At 45.0% G+C, this 18145-nt stretch overlaps 1 pseudogene; it reads left to right on the forward strand.

Moving 5' to 3' along the window:
- The first annotated feature begins 6979 nt into the window (after window positions 1–6979).
- On the forward strand, window positions 6980–7923 carry LOC146863898 (syncytin-1-like; annotated as a pseudogene).
- Window positions 7924–18145: the final 10222 nt, after the last annotated feature.

Here is an 18145-nt window from a genome sequence, read left to right on the forward strand (position 1 = left end):
TTGAGCATGCCTTTGACTATTCTGATTTCGGATTAATTATTCGGTTTTTGCAAACACCGAAGGACAGGTAATGTGTTCTCAATTTTGAACAAACTGCAGTTATAAAATAATATCCTTGTCGATACCTATATCATAGACATGCCTGTCTCTAACAGATTAAGGAAATTATGTTGCTGTGGCCAAGATACTCTCGAAGACAGTCAGCCGGCTCCTCCGGAAGGAACCCCTAATAAGGAAATGTACATAAAGTATGGTGATTCCGGCATTATTTACACAAAATCGTGGCGGAAATACACAAAATCAAATGTAGATTTACAATGGCCAGAGTTTGGGTCATTTGAAATTCCACAAATAACGTACCTAGAGGAACAACTTCATCGGCGGAAGGTTAGAGCAAGTATGTTTGATTCTTTTGGGCTTTGGAGGAAAGAAATACACAAGAGAATTAGGAAAGCCCAGGCTAAAGAGAATAACCAGAAAAAGAGAACACCCCAATCAGACATAGCAGCCCTTAGGAGGAAGGAAATAGAGCATAATAAAGAGAGACATGACAGAGAATATAGGTTAAATATGACAGGTCAATATCCGGTACTACCCACTAAACAAGACGAAGAGGATGTACTATTGTATTCTAGACCCCCCGCTTATCAACCACAATCGTTAATGCAACCACTACAGCCTCCAACCGTCATTTCTAATGTACTCCCAAACGCACAAAATCAACCTGTTCAGCCATTTAAAGCCACTGCCCCGATTCCTCCGGTTAGCGAACCAGATCCCGTGCCTCTCATTGTTGCTGAACCAGTGGTAAAATTAAAAGTAAAAACATAAAAGAAGCGACCCCCGTCTGCTAAAGATTCAGACTCTGAGTCGGAATCTCTGGTACTAGGTCATGATTCCGATACTAGTGACTATAGACAAAAACCATCCCCCACGATTAAGAAGCCACGACAGGAAAAGAATAAATCACAGAGCCCAGCAGCTAATATACAAAGGTGCCACCCCAACAGACATACACAGTGCAACCGATGAGCAGATCCAAGTGGTAGAGAAAAGCTACCTACTAGAGAGGATGACCTAATGGCTAAACATGATGATACAGATATAGATACACCTACGGTGTTTCGCAAACTCTATCGTGCGGTAGAAAGTGGTGGGTCAACAAAAGATGAAAGAGATACTTTATTGACAATGATTAAAACCGCTTTACATAGAGAAAGCCATTCCAACGAGGTAGAACCTATTGAAAAGATACAACAAATGCCTGTTAAAGAAGCAGCACCCGTTTTTGTCCCACCTCGGGGCGATGGGTCTAATGTTACTAACCCTAATGATCCCAATGCGTGTTCTAGATGGTTGTTCAATTTTGTATACACCCCCTGGACCAAAGCAGAAATGTTGCAGCTGCGGAAGGACATTCCTGATATCCGAAAGAATCCCACAGGATTCCATGAAAGCGTCCAACAGATTCTAAGCTCATATATAGACTTACAGACATAATACAGTTTTTCGGACTTATACTTCCAGCCGAACTGTGGAAACCCCTACGGTTTACAGATGATCAGGTAGCCCTTGGGGATAAATGGGAAGAGTTGGCAATCAAAGATACGAATAGGAAACCAGGCGAAAATCCCCACGATAATATTTTAAAATTGTCCCAAAGATTGTTGACAAAATTGAAAACAATGGCACCTGAGAGGAAAATAGACTGGACATTACTTGCTGCCTGTAAACAGAACCAGGATGAGTCAGTCTCTGACTATTTCACAAGGCTGGGAAAAGCATACGCTGACTTCAGTGGTCAGGATGTCACCACTGAAACTGGCAGACATCTCTTAATTCAAACTTTTGTAAAGGGTCTGTCACCTTCAGTGGGGAACAGACTAACATCTAGTGAAAGTAGTTGGCCAGCGGCCACTCCGGCCACTATTCTGACTATGGCTCAATATTACGAGACACTGAATAAGACAGCGGAAGATGAGAAAGAGAACAAAAAGAAGAAATTAAAAGAACAAGTGTTTCTTAGTCAATTAGATACGCGTCGCACCAACAGCAATATGTCCAGACCAAGGGTCTCATACCCCCAACCTAAACAACATACCTCAGGTACCCCACGTCAACTACCCAGACTAGGCCCTCAACCTACTGACATCTGCGCTTATTGCAAAAGACCAGGGCACTGGAAAGGTGATTGTAGGATTCTAGCAGCCAACATCGCTTCATTGAAAACTCAACCCAGAATACATAATACCCCGACACAAACTACACCACTTTACAGGGAGAATAGATTCGATAAGGGCCCAAGACAGCAAGAACTTCAAGCTACTGTTCAGGACTATACTGAGGATAATATTGAAATGTCATCCCTGTATTGGGCAGCATAGGACAGTCTAGGATGGGGGAAGGAACCAGTGGAAGTACCTATAGATCAACAGGGACCATACATTACAGCATCAGTTGCAGGGTCAGCGGGACCTTTTCTAATAGACACAGGAGCATCCCGTAGCACTCTAACCACACCACTGATCCCGCGGGCTCCTCCATCCGGAAAACTCATTACATCAACTGGATTCGATGGTCAGCCCTCTGTCAATTCCTTGTCCTACCCAACACCTTTCTCAATACAGGGTGAACAAACTTCAGCTACCTTTTTACTGTCTTCCCAATGCCCAGAGAACCTGCTAGGCTTGGATCTGTTGAAACACTATAGAGCTACCATTCGGTGTTCACCGAACAACGTTCAGCTAATACTGTACGATAACATTGCACCTTCTGCTTCTGCCCAGCTTTTACAGTTATCACACATGCAAGATGATTTGGCGACTATTTCCCCCTGTCTATGGGCAACCTCCGACACGGACGTTGGGTCCATCCAAATGCCTCCAGTGCATATCACCGTAAAACCAGGAGTAACTCTACCAAGGATCCCACAGTATAAAATATCTAAAGAGGGAGAGGTCGCCCTCCAAACCATTGTTCAGGACGTCATACTCGCTGGTTTATTGGAACAGGTACCAGGAAATGTCAGTAACAGTCCTATTCTCCCAGTTCTTAAACGTTCCTCTACAGGACAAAAGATACATAGATTTGTGATTGATTTGCGAGCTATTAACAAAATAGTGCAGCCTCAATTCCCTGTAGTTTCTGACATTACCACCATTCTCACCATGATCCCACCAACAGCTAGAGTATTTACAGTTATAGACCTTAAAAACCCATTCTTCTCTATTCCTATACACAAGGACTCCCGTTTTCTTTTTGGATTTACATTATTGAGTGTCTCATAGATTCTGTAGAGCTCCTCAAGGCTACACTGAAAGTCCCAGCATCTATGGCCAGGCTTTAAAAACACAACTGGATCAGATTCAGCTTCCGCAGAGAGTGGCGTTAATTCAATACGTAGACGACATTCTTTTAGCAGCAGACACAACACAACTTGCCCGCAAAGCATCCATGCTCACCCTCCAGTTTTTTGCTGCTAAGGGACACAAGGTTTCTAACGACAAACTACAGTATTGTAAACAACAAGTGACCTATTTGGGTCACTTATTGTCTGAGGAGGGACGCACTCTTACACCAGATAAGGTTCAAACTATTCAAAATTTTCCAACTCCTGTCACTCAACGAGATGTCAGAGCACTCATAGGACTGACCTCCTTTTGTAGACAATGGGTCCCTAATTTCTCCCTCATCATTAAACCACTTCTTTCTCTAGTCACCAGAGATGTATCTGACCCCATCCCCTGGACCACCCAGCACACAGAAGCATTCATGACACTACACCAGGCCCTGTGCTCTGCTCCTGTGCTAGGTACTCCTGACTATCAAAAACAATTTTTCCTTTTTGCACACGAACGATCTGGATGCAGCCTTTCACTCCTCTGTCAGACACATGGCACCCACAAGCGACCGTGTGCGTACTTTTCTGCAGTCTTAGATCCTGTTGCTTCTGCTTTGCCCACCTGTCTACGCGCTGTAGCGGCCACAGCAGTGGCAGTGCGACAGACGGAGGGCATTGTTTTGGGATCCCCTTGACGGTTCTTGTCCCCCACTCGGTGGACATATTGCTGAACAAAACCAAGACACAACATCTCACCAGTGCCTGATTACATGGATATGAACTCACCCTTCTTAAACCCCATATCACAATACAACGTTGTACCACCCTTAACCCAGCCACAGAGACTTACCCCTACCAACTACTGATCCCCTCACACAGCCACCCCACCATGACTGCGTATTCCATACTGAAGCTGAAACGAAAATTCGGGTGGATCTGAAAGATACAGCTTTCCCAGAGGCAGAAGGCCACTTATGGGTGGATGGGTCTTGTCTAAAAATACCTGACGGTACTACTTCCGCTGACTATGCAGTCACTACAGCCCTTACAGTAATAGAAACAGCTAGAATTCTTCAGAAATAAGCCCAGGCAGCGGAAATAACAGCCCTTACACAAGCATGCATCCTTAGTACCAATATGACAGTAAATATATATACCGACAGCCACTATGCTTTTGGCGTGGTACATAATTTTGCCCTGCTATGGAAAGAACAAGATTTTCTTACTTCCCATGGCACCCCTATTCAGCATGGGGACCTTATCAATACCCTTTTGGAAGCAATCACTTTACCAACCAAATTGGCAGTAATCAAATGTGCAGCTCACAAAAGGGTGACAGATGAAGTAGGGCAAGGAAATGCCTTAGCAGATAAGATAGCGAGACAAACAGCATTGGGGGAAGTACCAGCTCGAGTATACGTCCTTAAGTCACACACTGAGAAATGGCATGACGCTAGACAGCAGATAATTGACATACAGCGTTCAGCCACTCCTGAAGAAAAGGCCCAGTGGGAAACAGATGGAAAGATGGATGAAGAGGGGTGCTGGAGGTCCCAAGATATGCTCAAATGGAAATTACCACAGGCTTACGTAATTCCATTACTCACTATGACTCACTTACCCGCACATATTGGTTCCCATGCCATGTGTACCATGCTCAAGGAAGTATGGGACTACCACCGGCTCCGCCCGTCAGCAGAGCGGTTTGTCAAGCAGTGCCTCACATGTCTCTGACACAACATAGGTCAGGGAACTAAAGTTCCAATGGCAGGGTTCGCTCTGCCTACTGCACAGGTTGAAGTCCTTCAGATGGACTATATACAGTTAAACAGAGTCAATAGCTACAAATATGCATTAGTGGTAGTCTGTGCCTTTAGCAAATGGGTGGAAGCATACCCCAAAAAGGATAACACGGCCATCACTACAGCTAAGGTGTTATTGTAAGGTGTTATTGTAAGAATTTTTCCCTAGATATGGCCTTTGTAGATTAATGCAAAGTGACAGAGGGTCCGATTTTATTGGACAAACAGTTAAGAACATCTTGGGAGGGCTTGGGGTGAAGCAAAAGTTTCATGCAGCTTTTCACCCCGAGGCAGCAGGGCTGGTGGAGAGGTACAATGGGATCCTTAAAGAAAAACTGGCTAAGATAGCAACCGAAACAGGACTGAATTGGGTCAATGCTCTTCCATTGGCACTACTATCTATTAGATCAGTCCCACATTCTAAATCCCACCTCACCCCATACGAGGTAGTCTTTGGCCGACCCATGAACATTTGGAATGCACCCTCTCCAAAGTCCATTTCTCACCTACCGCAGGAAGTTTTGACTGACTATTTGTATGAACTTACTGAAACCATGTCTTTAATCCATGAACAGGTGCGGGCCACTACTGAGGACAGATCCCACGGTCCAGGCCATCACATCCTCCCTGGCGACTTTGTCCTGGTGAAAAACTTCGCCCGCACCCAATCCCTACAACCACGCTGGAAGGGCCCTCTGCAGGTGCTCCTGGCCACAAGGACAGCCATCAGAGTGGAAGGGAGAAAATCGTGGGTGCATGCTTCCCACTGCAGGAAAGTGGACCCTGTCACTAAGTAACAGCTACAAGCCCAAAAGGAAGCCCTAGGGCACTAAAAGCCTGCATCGCCACACCTTGAGTCAGACACTGAGTTGGAACTCTGTGACGAGGGAACAGACGGATACTACCTCCGATCCAAGGCTAAGCTGAAGAACAAGCCCAGTTCCAAGGGCCGTTAGTACTCCATTGTCCGTTGCTGCAGGGCGGTAGTAAAATCTGGCCTAGGGTCCTAGGTACCCCTAATAGTGGTTTACCGGGGCAGATATTGGCCAGTGAAGCAACCAACAACCAACAACTATCGGCAGCTATTAGGGACATTGCAGTACTCTCGGAACACTTGTAGAGCTATTATGGCTGGAGGTCATGATAATGTGGGACCAATCTCCCCAAAACCTGGAAAATCCGTCCTATTCATGAGTACCAAAGACTACGCACCCCCTTGAACAATGATTGCCAACAAGGGCCATCATCCAGGTCTGCCAATGTTCCCCCCGATGAAGAAAACCATCAACGACACGGAAACGGTATGAATCCAGAGGTCACATGCACCCGTGATACTACCCTAACGCTGAAGAAAGCTAGAAGGAGAGTTTACCGTACCCGTACCATAATACTGTTCATTCTGACCATACTTGCAATAATTGCTGGTATATCATTTTGGATCCTCGAAGAAACAGCCCCCGCAAAACATACTGTATTACCACAAGCAACAGTTCCACCAACGCCACCTGAACATTCTCACGTACCTTGGCCAGACACACACCTCGACAGACACCTGGAGTTTCATAATAATACTTTTATTCAAATGTTGCACCAGTTCAATCAGGTTTCCAATGCAACAGACTGTTATGTTTGTGGACTCCTACCTCACGCAGTTCAGCACACCATCTCATTCTTAGTGTTTCCCGCCACTCCAGCCTACACTTGTGCTCTGATGTACAACTTGACGAACGTTTTTCCATCACGTTATGACAAAGGCAACCTTACCACATTCCAATCCTTTCTTTGGACTCTCCATGAAAAAAATAACACTATCTGTAATGCCTCTGACCCACCACAAATGCGTGCTATTAACTTCACCCCTATGCAGGACACCTGGGGTTACACTTTCTTTCCTACCCAAGAAAAAGAAGTCGCCATTTCAATTACACCACATCCTGGTATACTGTGCCTGCAAGGTCAAGGGAAAATACCTATAGGAACCAGTCTATGCAATACTACCATAACTTACAATAACTTCACCCCATACCTCAGCCTTCCGTCAGGACTGCACTTTGTATGTGGAAACAAAGCTTATACCTGGCTGCCTTCTGATTGGAGTGACACATGCTATATTGCATTCCTGCTACCACCTACATTTAACAGAAACAACTTGTACCACAGACAGAGGAGACGAGTACCAGATATAGACCAGACCGACACCAGCAACCAGCAATTCAGCGATGCCCTGAAGGGCCTTCTACCTTTTTGGGGTCCCATGTCCAACAGTCTCAACACCAGACGACTCACCAGGGTCCTGGAAGCTACTGCCAACATCACTGCAGGAATACTGACCCTACACACAGCCGAGATCGATGCCACACAAATGGTTTCCCTTCAGAATCGCATGGTGCTCGACGTCATCCTGGCAGATCGGGGGGGGCCTGTCGCATCATCGGGGCCAGTTGCTGTGTGTATATTCCTGATTCATCACCCTCTGTCTATGAAAAGATTTCTAAACTACACCGGATTGCCACTGAAATACGCCCAGACAATGGGACCCCATGGACCTGGACAACTGGTTTTTGGAACATTCTGATCACTTGGGGATGGAAGATACTGGTGTTCCTCACGATCCCCTTGGGTACCGTCTTCTTTTGCTGCCTGTGCATTCATTGTGGCCCAGCACTCTGTTCTCTGTGTGCTTCCATTTGCAGATCCACCCCTATGACACATCAGGCTGAAAACAGCAAAGTACTATATCATCAGGCATTTGAAGACCTCTGTAAAATTGACATTCACTAATGATGTTGCACACGGCAAGAGGAGGGACTGTAATAACTAAACTTCTAAATGTTGCCGTGTATGAACTCCATCTTGCTCACAAAACCCTTTCTTGACCTCTCACAAAATCGTCTTCTACATGACCCCTTGTCGGTGCCCTGGGCCGGTTTCTACTGCACCCACGCATTGTCTCAGGAACCTGTATGGACAGCAGAACAGGTCTGTCCCTAACCGGTCTGTCTCAGCCAACGGCCTAACACCTGGTCAGGTCACGAAACCCTTTTTACCCGCAGGGCATGAAAGCTGCCTCCAAACAGGAATATGTCCAGCACCCTCCTGAACTTCTGCATACCCCGGACTTTCCGTTGCCTCCAACACCTAAATTTCTGCTCCAAACACCTGAATTCCTGTATACCAACGGACTTTCTGTCGTCCCCCTGCACACGAGGGGAGTGTCCACATCCTATAAGAGATGCGGCATGCCATGACACATTGAACAGTCTCCTGACACCTACGCAAACAGTGGGTCTCAGACACTCTTCCATCTCTAGAGATTGTTAAATCTTTGTACTAATTAAATCTTTTGTTTCCTTGCTTCCAGATCTGTGGTCTCCCATTTTTGGTATTGCACTTTTCCTATGGAAACTAGGTCCTAACTATAACTACATACTGGCGACTGCCAGTAGGTAGTATATATATTTATATAATGATACAAAACAAGAACTTTCATGGATTTATCCGGACAGTTAATACAAAGAAATAACAATGACTGTTGATAATTGCAATGTTTAATGTGAATGTACACATGAACGGCAGTGACACCTTACGCCTTTTGAATTGCTGTTTGAAAGTGTGTACCTTGCCCCTCGTCACTTTCTATGAATACCAGATATAAATCAAATCAGGTGGTGAACATACGATATTTGCATATGATTAAGACCCTCTTGCGGTTGAAACACGTAATGCTAATACTCCTGCCACATTAAAGAAGTTTTGCAACTACAGCACAGTGGTTGGGCCTGATTACACATTCCAGGAGATGAAGTGCGTTTTTTCGTTTGGAATATACAGAGGATTGATCAACAGGCCCTGATCCGTGAGGCTGGGCAGCCTTGTGTGTCAAAGTTCATTTGGATATTTTACAGATGGGCTGCCCACCGGCTGACAAAGAAGGGAGATGGTATGAATGGAGCAGGGCCCCTGTTGTAAGGCCCGCACAAGAATTTCGGAAAACTTTGTATACTCAGGTAGGATTTACTGGGAATTGGACCCTTGTACTCTGTGCCTGCGTGGAAGAAAGGAAGACAGACAAGCTCTTTTTCATCAAAGGTTTGCCAACCTTTGCCACGACCTTGTGTTGAAGTGTCATTCTTGAATCTCTGCCACAAATGGAATTATTCCTCTAAAGGCACGTAAGAGACTATGGAATCATACTCACAGACAAAGGATTGAAGGTATGAAAATTTGGAGATGATTGGGACATGTGTACTCGTTTTGCCAAAATAAGGCCTTGTGGGAACTGCGGTTCAGTAACACATGAGGAACTATAAACATTGCACACATTATTAATGATACAAAACAAGAACTTTCATGGATTTATCCAGACAGTTAGTACAAAGAAATAACAATGACTGTTGATAATTGCAATGTTTAATGTGAATGTACACATGAACTGCAGTGACAACTTGCGCATTTTGAATTGCTGTTTGAAAGTTTGTACCTTGCCCCTCGTCACTTTCTATGAATACCAGATATAAATAAAATCAGGTGGTGACCATACGATATTTGCATATAATTAAGACCGTCTTGCGGTCGAAACACGTAATGCTACTGCTCCTGCCACATTAAAGAACTTTTGCAACTACAGCACAGTGGTTGGGCCTGATTATAAATTCCAGGAGGTGGAGTGCATTTCTTTTGTGGAATATATATATATATATATATATATATATATATATATATATATATATGTGTGTGTGTGTGTGTGTGTGTGGTTGTGTGTGTGCGTGTGTGTGTGTGTATGTATGTATGGGACTGGTAGTATCGTTACCTGGTCACGTGATGAGGGTGTTCAAAAGTGTGTGAACTAATTGATTGTGATGCACCTCACCTGTGAACAAGGCCATAATTAACGGCCGAAACGCGTAGGGTTTGATGTCCTGCCACTTCTGAACAGCAAATAAAGCCAGTGAGAGACGCAGTTGGGCTTCGCAGTTCTTTTCTTTGCCTTGGTGTACCAAATGCGGGTTGCTCCACGCCCGCTTTGCGAAGCTGCCCTGTAGGGATGGAGGCTCCCGTCAGCTGGAGAAAAGTTTGATGGATTAAATTGGGGAGCATGTCCCACGCGCTGTTGCAGAAAGAGCGGATTTCCCAAAGATATCTGCACGACGCGGAAGGGAGTAAAGGAGGAGTGACATCTCCTCTTGCAAACTACGGACTCACTGCCATTGGTTGCTTAGATTTGGTGACATTTTGGGCAGCACATCTTATGGACTTCATTATTGAAGGTAACTGTGGCACTTCCATGACGTGACATTTCCTCGTACCACGGAGTGCACTTGCTGTACTGTGTAATAAGGACGCTATTTAGTTGTATTATAATAATATCACAGTACATAAGAACTGAGGAATGGTATTGCTCCATCTGCGGTTTTAAAATGCTACTCAGCTATAGTTTATAACTACCGCAATGTACAGCAACGACCAAGATGCACTATGGGACTGGTAGTATCGTTACCTGGTCACGTGATGAGGGTGTTCAAAAGTGTGTGAACTAATTGATTGTGATGCACCTCACCTGTGAACAAGGCCATAATTAACGGCCGAAACGCGTAGGGTTTGATGTCCTGCCACTTCTGAACAGCAAATAAAGCCAGTGAGAGACGCAGTTGGGCTTCGCAGTTCTTTTCTTTGCCTTGGTGTACCAAATGCGGGTTGCTCCACGCCCGCTTTGCGAAGCTGCCCTGTAGGGATGGAGGCTCCCGTCAGCTGGAGAAAAGTTTGATGGATTAAATTGGGGAGCATGTCCCACGCGCTGTTGCAGAAAGAGCGGATTTCCCAAAGATATCTGCACGACGCGGAAGGGAGTAAAGGAGGAGTGACATCTCCTCTTGCAAACTACGGACTCACTGCCATTGGTTGCTTAGATTTGGTGACATTTTGGGCAGCACATCTTATGGACTTCATTATTGAAGGTAACTGTGGCACTTCCATGACGTGACATTTCCTCGTACCACGGAGTGCACTTGCTGTACTGTGTAATAAGGACGCTATTCAGTTGTATTATAATAATATCACAGTACATAAGAACTGAGAAATGGTATTGCTCCATCTGCGGTTTTAAAATGCTACTCAGCTATAGTTTATAACTACCGCAATGTACAGCAACGACCAAGATGCACTATGGGACTGGTAGTATCGTTACCTGGTCACGTGATGAGGGTGTTCAAAAGTGTGTGAACTAATTGATTGTGATGCACCTCACCTGTGAACAAGGCCATAATTAACGGCCGAAACGCGTAGGGTTTGATGTCCTGCCACTTCTGAACAGCAAATAAAGCCAGTGAGAGACGCAGTTGGGCTTCGCAGTTCTTTTCTTTGCCTTGGTGTACCAAATGCGGGTTGCTCCACGCCCGCTTTGCGAAGCTGCCCTGTAGGGATGGAGGCTCCCGTCAGCTGGAGAAAAGTTTGATGGATTAAATTGGGGAGCATGTCCCACGCGCTGTTGCAGAAAGAGCGGATTTCCCAAAGATATCTGCACGACGCGGAAGGGAGTAAAGGAGGAGTGACATCTCCTCTTGCAAACTACGGACTCACTGCCATTGGTTGCTTAGATTTGGTGACATTTTGGGCAGCACATCTTATGGACTTCATTATTGAAGGTAACTGTGGCACTTCCATGACGTGACATTTCCTCGTACCACGGAGTGCACTTGCTGTACTGTGTAATAAGGACGCTATTCAGTTGTATTATAATAATATCACAGTACATAAGAACTGAGAAATGGTATTGCTCCATCTGCGGTTTTAAAATGCTACTCAGCTATAGTTTATAACTACCGCAATGTACAGCAACGACCAAGATGCACTATGGGACTGGTAGTATCGTTACCTGGTCACGTGATGAGGGTGTTCAAAAGTGTGTGAACTAATTGATTGTGATGCACCTCACCTGTGAACAAGGCCATAATTAACGGCCGAAACGCGTAGGGTTTGATGTCCTGCCACTTCTGAACAGCAAATAAAGCCAGTGAGAGACGCAGTTGGGCTTCGCAGTTCTTTTCTTTGCCTTGGTGTACCAAATGCGGGTTGCTCCACGCCCGCTTTGCGAAGCTGCCCTGTAGGGATGGAGGCTCCCGTCAGCTGGAGAAAAGTTTGATGGATTAAATTGGGGAGCATGTCCCACGCGCTGTTGCAGAAAGAGCGGATTTCCCAAAGATATCTGCACGACGCGGAAGGGAGTAAAGGAGGAGTGACATCTCCTCTTGCAAACTACGGACTCACTGCCATTGGTTGCTTAGATTTGGTGACATTTTGGGCAGCACATCTTATGGACTTCATTATTGAAGGTAACTGTGGCACTTCCATGACGTGACATTTCCTCGTACCACGGAGTGCACTTGCTGTACTGTGTAATAAGGACGCTATTTAGTTGTATTATAATAATATCACAGTACATAAGAACTGAGAAATGGTATTGCTCCATCTGCGGTTTTAAAATGCTACTCAGCTATAGTTTATAACTACCGCAATGTACAGCAACGACCAAGATGCACTATGGGACTGGTAGTATCGTTACCTGGTCACGTGATGAGGGTGTTCAAAAGTGTGTGAACTAATTGATTGTGATGCACCTCACCTGTGAACAAGGCCATAATTAACGGCCGAAACGCGTAGGGTTTGATGTCCTGCCACTTCTGAACAGCAAATAAAGCCAGTGAGAGACGCAGTTGGGCTTCGCAGTTCTTTTCTTTGCCTTGGTGTACCAAATGCGGGTTGCTCCACGCCCGCTTTGCGAAGCTGCCCTGTAGGGATGGAGGCTCCCGTCAGCTGGAGAAAAGTTTGATGGATTAAATTGGGGAGCATGTCCCACGCGCTGTTGCAGAAAGAGCGGATTTCCCAAAGATATCTGCACGACGCGGAAGGGAGTAAAGGAGGAGTGACATCTCCTCTTGCAAACTACGGACTCACTGCCATTGGTTGCTTAGATTTGGTGACATTTTGGGCAGCACATCTTATGGACTTCATTATTGAAGGTAACTGTGGCACTTCCATGACGTGACATTTCCTCGTACCACGGAGTGCACTTGCTGTACTGTGTAATAAGGACGCTATTCAGTTGTATTATAATAATATCACAGTACATAAGAACTGAGAAATGGTATTGCTCCATCTGCGGTTTTAAAATGCTACTCAGCTATAGTTTATAACTACCGCAATGTACAGCAACGACCAAGATGCACTATGGGACTGGTAGTATCGTTACCTGGTCACGTGATGAGGGTGTTCAAAAGTGTGTGAACTAATTGATTGTGATGCACCTCACCTGTGAACAAGGCCATAATTAACGGCCGAAACGCGTAGGGTTTGATGTCCTGCCACTTCTGAACAGCAAATAAAGCCAGTGAGAGACGCAGTTGGGCTTCGCAGTTCTTTTCTTTGCCTTGGTGTACCAAATGCGGGTTGCTCCACGCCCGCTTTGCGAAGCTGCCCTGTAGGGATGGAGGCTCCCGTCAGCTGGAGAAAAGTTTGATGGATTAAATTGGGGAGCATGTCCCACGCGCTGTTGCAGAAAGAGCGGATTTCCCAAAGATATCTGCACGACGCGGAAGGGAGTAAAGGAGGAGTGACATCTCCTCTTGCAAACTACGGACTCACTGCCATTGGTTGCTTAGATTTGGTGACATTTTGGGCAGCACATCTTATGGACTTCATTATTGAAGGTAACTGTGGCACTTCCATGACGTGACATTTCCTCGTACCACGGAGTGCACTTGCTGTACTGTGTAATAAGGACGCTATTCAGTTGTATTATAATAATATCACAGTACATAAGAACTGAGAAATGGTATTGCTCCATCTGCGGTTTTAAAATGCTACTCAGCTATAGTTTATAACTACCGCAATGTACAGCAACGACCAAGATGCACTATGGGACTGGTAGTATCGTTACCTGGTCACGTGATGAGGGTGTTCAAAAGTGTGTGAACTAATTGATTGTGATGCACCTCACCTGTGAACAAGGCCATAATTAACGGCCGAAACGCGTAGGGTTTGATGTCCTGCCACTTCTGAACAGCAAATAAAGCCAGTGAGAGACGCAGTTGGGCTTCGCAGTTCTTTTCTTTGCCTTGGTGTACCAAATGCGGGTTGCTCCACGCCCGCTTTGCGAAGCTGCCCTGTAGGGATGGAGGCTCCCGTCAGCTGGAGAAAAGTTTGATGGATTAAATTGGGGAGCATGTCCCACGCGCTGTTGCAGAAAGAGCGGATTTCCCAAAGATATCTGCACGACGCGGAAGGGAGTAAAGGAGGAGTGACATCTCCTCTTGCAAACTACGGACTCACTGCCATTGGTTGCTTAGATTTGGTGACATTTTGGGCAGCACATCTTATGGACTTCATTATTGAAGGTAACTGTGGCACTTCCATGACGTGACATTTCCTCGTACCACGGAGTGCACTTGCTGTACTGTGTAATAAGGACGCTATTCAGTTGTATTATAATAATATCACAGTACATAAGAACTGAGAAATGGTATTGCTCCATCTGCGGTTTTAAAATGCTACTCAGCTATAGTTTATAACTACCGCAATGTACAGCAACGACCAAGATGCACTATGGGACTGGTAGTATCGTTACCTGGTCACGTGATGAGGGTGTTCAAAAGTGTGTGAACTAATTGATTGTGATGCACCTCACCTGTGAACAAGGCCATAATTAACGGCCGAAACGCGTAGGGTTTGATGTCCTGCCACTTCTGAACAGCAAATAAAGCCAGTGAGAGACGCAGTTGGGCTTCGCAGTTCTTTTCTTTGCCTTGGTGTACCAAATGCGGGTTGCTCCACGCCCGCTTTGCGAAGCTGCCCTGTAGGGATGGAGGCTCCCGTCAGCTGGAGAAAAGTTTGATGGATTAAATTGGGGAGCATGTCCCACGCGCTGTTGCAGAAAGAGCGGATTTCCCAAAGATATCTGCACGACGCGGAAGGGAGTAAAGGAGGAGTGACATCTCCTCTTGCAAACTACGGACTCACTGCCATTGGTTGCTTAGATTTGGTGACATTTTGGGCAGCACATCTTATGGACTTCATTATTGAAGGTAACTGTGGCACTTCCATGACGTGACATTTCCTCGTACCACGGAGTGCACTTGCTGTACTGTGTAATAAGGACGCTATTCAGTTGTATTATAATAATATCACAGTACATAAGAACTGAGAAATGGTATTGCTCCATCTGCGGTTTTAAAATGCTACTCAGCTATAGTTTATAACTACCGCAATGTACAGCAACGACCAAGATGCACTATGGGACTGGTAGTATCGTTACCTGGTCACGTGATGAGGGTGTTCAAAAGTGTGTGAACTAATTGATTGTGATGCACCTCACCTGTGAACAAGGCCATAATTAACGGCCGAAACGCGTAGGGTTTGATGTCCTGCCACTTCTGAACAGCAAATAAAGCCAGTGAGAGACGCAGTTGGGCTTCGCAGTTCTTTTCTTTGCCTTGGTGTACCAAATGCGGGTTGCTCCACGCCCGCTTTGCGAAGCTGCCCTGTAGGGATGGAGGCTCCCGTCAGCTGGAGAAAAGTTTGATGGATTAAATTGGGGAGCATGTCCCACGCGCTGTTGCAGAAAGAGCGGATTTCCCAAAGATATCTGCACGACGCGGAAGGGAGTAAAGGAGGAGTGACATCTCCTCTTGCAAACTACGGACTCACTGCCATTGGTTGCTTAGATTTGGTGACATTTTGGGCAGCACATCTTATGGACTTCATTATTGAAGGTAACTGTGGCACTTCCATGACGTGACATTTCCTCGTACCACGGAGTGCACTTGCTGTACTGTGTAATAAGGACGCTATTCAGTTGTATTATAATAATATCACAGTACATAAGAACTGAGAAATGGTATTGCTCCATCTGCGGTTTTAAAATGCTACTCAGCTATAGTTTATAACTACCGCAATGTACAGCAACGACCAAGATGCACTATGGGACTGGTAGTATCGTTACCTGGTCACGTGATGAGGGTGTTCAAAAGTGTGTGAACTAATTGATTGTGATGCACCTCACCTGTGAACAAGGCCATAATTAACGGCCGAAACGCGTAGGGTTTGATGTCCTGCCACTTCTGAACAGCAAATAAAGCCAGTGAGAGACGCAGTTGGGCTTCGCAGTTCTTTTCTTTGCCTTGGTGTACCAAATGCGGGTTGCTCCACGCCCGCTTTGCGAAGCTGCCCTGTAGGGATGGAGGCTCCCGTCAGCTGGAGAAAAGTTTGATGGATATATATATATATATATATATCGCGCTCCACTTTGCACCGTGATACGGGTCACTCATGGACGGGTGCTCTCTCGTGGCGGTGCCCTACGTAATATCTCCACTCCAAACCCTCAAAATATCTTTGGTAAAGAGTACAGCACTCGCCGGGAAGATTTCAAACTATCTGTTCATTGTGGCAATAAACGGATAGTTTGAAATCTTCCCAGAGAGTGCTGTTCTCTTTACCAAAGATGGTTTGAGGGTTTGGAGCGGATATATATATATGTATATTATCTACTGGCGGTCACCAGTAGATAGTTATAGTTTGGACCGAGTTCCCATAGGAAATCTGAAAATTCTATTTTGAATAACTTTGGCGCCGGTTGACTTATCTTCGTGAAATTTTCAAAACGAATGGGGCGCTCCGCTCAGCTCCTACCCTGAAAGTCTCGGGGTGATTCGTCAAGCGGGGGCTGAGAAAAAAGAGGGGTCCCAAAACGCATTTTCCCCATGCATTTTCCCATAGGACCTTTAGTCGAAGGTACAGCCCGAACGGCTGAACAGAATTACTTGAAATTTGGCAAAGAGGTAGTCCTCAGGTCAGGCATGTGCCTTTTGCTTAAATTGTGTAAATCCGTTCAGTAGTTCCTGAGAAAATCAAAAGTAAAATCACATATCTATCTGGGCGGAGCATAACCACACATCTAATCGTGAGATCTGATTGGCTGTCAGCACTTCATCCAAGAAGTGTTGGCAGCCATCTTGGGACCAATATACATGATAGCACCTCATTAAAAAGCATTGCAGTTAATAGAAGATTTTAAGACTTTAGTTACATTATAAATCATGTGTTGATGGTACCATACTCATTTTAGGAATTGTGGTGTGTTCTAAGGTGATTTTACCATGTGAAAAAGCCTTCTGCTGTGATATCATGAATCATGTTTGAGAGAAAACTATTTTCTCATGCTTATCCCACAGAGGTTTGGAAGGTGATCTATAAGCTAACTGACAGCATATGTTCTGTAAATTCACATTATCTTTCTCAGTCATGTGAGAATGAAGTCTGACATTCTCATTAAAACATGTACATCCAACAAGGGCAGAGACTGTCAGTTGATTTATTTGTGTTATACTGCAGCTTCCCAGAGTGTTCTAAAGAACAACTAGAGCACTAACAGTCCTACTTATGACAAACATATGGCACACCTGAAGCCATCTTGGTTGGAATAAAGTGGTAATTCTTAAAACATTTAATTTAAAAAGGAACAAAATGAGGGGGTTCATTTTGCCATAGAAAGTATGAGTAGTGCTGCAGAAAGAAAAATTAGGGCACATTTTGAGTGACTTCTCAAATCCTCTTCTATTTCATTAAAAAATTCTGACATGCAGACTGAAACATGCACTTTCAATACCAGCAGCAGACTTCCCTGGTGAGCAGTAGCTTTACTAGAGTGATCTAATAAGCAACTGTGCTAACATTCTGAATTTATGGCAAATTTGTGACACATCTGAATGCCTTCTTGATGGAATCAAGGTAAAAAACTGAAAGTATTTCCTACTGAGGAGACTGTAGTAAATGAGGAAATTAGGAATTCATCATAACAAATAAGTCTCCCAAAATGGCCACCAGAGACAAAAGAGCCCAAATGTAGCCCAAATATCACCCAGATGTAGCCCAAGTATAGCCCAATGACAGAATGTCCCAGAGTGTTCTAACGAACAACTAGAGCGCTAACAGTCTTACTTATGACAAAAGT

Source organism: Triturus cristatus, chromosome 2_1 (genome assembly GCF_964204655.1).
Source record: "Triturus cristatus chromosome 2_1, aTriCri1.1, whole genome shotgun sequence".
NCBI lineage: Eukaryota > Metazoa > Chordata > Amphibia > Caudata > Salamandridae > Triturus > Triturus cristatus.